The sequence below is a fragment of the Aristolochia californica genome, unplaced genomic scaffold (assembly GCF_029961685.1).
Source record: "Aristolochia californica isolate CCGP_79_NKW_82.1479 unplaced genomic scaffold, dmAriCali1.0.hap1 SCAF_5, whole genome shotgun sequence".
NCBI classification, from domain to species: Eukaryota; Viridiplantae; Streptophyta; class Magnoliopsida; order Piperales; family Aristolochiaceae; genus Aristolochia; species Aristolochia californica.
In genome coordinates, this window is record NW_027182214.1 from 39,853,004 (window position 1) to 39,854,545 (window position 1,542).

Genomic DNA, 1,542 nt, shown 5'->3' on the forward strand with positions numbered 1-1,542 from the left:
TTCGTCCATTTTTCCCTCTTTCAATGTTTCTCTTGAACAGGAATTTTTTTGTGGAAATCTGTTGGCCAAGAAGCCCTTTCTCTGCTTGCGCGTCGTGACCCTACGCCATTAGCTTGAATGTACTTATCAAAATCTTGTCCCCATCAACAGTCCATCTCCTCAAACCCCTCTTTATCGCAACAATCTGCTCCTCCCATGTTACAGCAAGGTGTTAATTTCTTCTCAGTTTTCGCTCTTTCTTAGCGTCTTTCAGTCTCGATTCTGGAATGCTTCCTTATCTCTCCGCACCATGTCATTGCATATACAGTGCCCACCGTGGTCTCTAAGAGTGAGAAGCTTTTGACTCTGTAAAGAAGATAAAGAACTTTTCCCAGCACATTTTGGAAATTCGCTGGGATTCTTCCAACGAATTTTGTAGGAGATTCAGAGGGATTAGGGCAGCACATCCTTGCTTGAAAGAAACTGTTACCATACATTAAAGAGGCGATCTAAGGAGACCTTATCAACAAGACCAGAGAAGAGGAAGAAAACGAATCATAACAAAATCATGGAAAATTAAACAAAACAACGAATTTACCGTTTTTAACCTCCCTCGATGACGAAAGATGAATATGAAAAAGTAAAGTAATAGACTGGATCTGACCAGAAGAACTCCTCATCCCGTGCGTCGCATAGCTGAGAAAAAGACGACTTGATTCACTCTCGTAAGAACCGCTCCCGTATTCCATCTTTCCCCTGCACTTGTTCTTCTTTGCAGCTTTGAGTTTTCACTCTCTTATTAGGAAGAACGAACCGAAGCTCCGATGCAGTTGTTCTGATTCTGATCGATCGATAGACTCTTTTAGGGGTGGACAGATTCCGTTCTTGGCCGTCGATTCCAAGGTTTTCAAATGAGAGCCCGGTAAATGAAAACGTGCCTTATAAGATAATTGTGGGTTTCAAATAAAAATATTTTTTATTAAAGAATAAGAAATAGTTATACGGATTTATCATTATTAAATATAAAATCCGTAAATTGACAAAAAAATAAAACGTTATGAATAAGCACAACCAAGCCGGAATCAAGCTGAGCTATTCTGTATACCCGAATCTCGAGAGCCGAGTTTGAGATTCGAATTCTGTATACCCGAATCTCGAGAGCTGAGTTTGAGATTCGAGATCGGAACTGAACTTGACCGAATCAAAGTTCAAAAGCTCCTGAACCGGCCCATTAATTTAACGAGTGGCACGGGATTCGAAGGATTTGGGAGAGTCGAGATCGAAGCGGGAGCGAGAGCGAGGTGGAAAAAATTCTTCCTCCCCTCGTCACCGACGAGCCCCTTCGGCCGTAGTTGTGGCTACCTCTGTCATCGTCGATAGCTGCCTTGCCGAACGCCTTCTGCCTTTCCCTCGCCACCAATTCTGTGGCCGCCGCTCGATTTCTTCCCCTTCGTCTACCTTTGGCTTTGTTTTTGTCACCGCCGTCTCCATCGTAGCATATTATCCCCGACGAAAGTTCCTCGGTGGAAAACCAAAACCAATACCTAAGTTATGGTGAGAAAT

The 1,542-nt window shown here is 43.1% G+C and overlaps 1 long non-coding RNA gene across 1 annotated transcript; it reads right to left on the reverse strand.

Annotated features, from left to right (window-relative positions):
• Positions 1 to 432: 432 nt before the first annotated feature.
• Positions 433 to 865, reverse strand: LOC137966545 (uncharacterized). The gene is made up of 2 exons (XR_011116213.1): positions 578 to 865; positions 433 to 462 (listed from the first exon to the last, which is right to left on the reverse strand). It is a non-coding gene; the product is annotated as an uncharacterized lncRNA (long non-coding RNA).
• Positions 866 to 1,542: the final 677 nt, after the last annotated feature.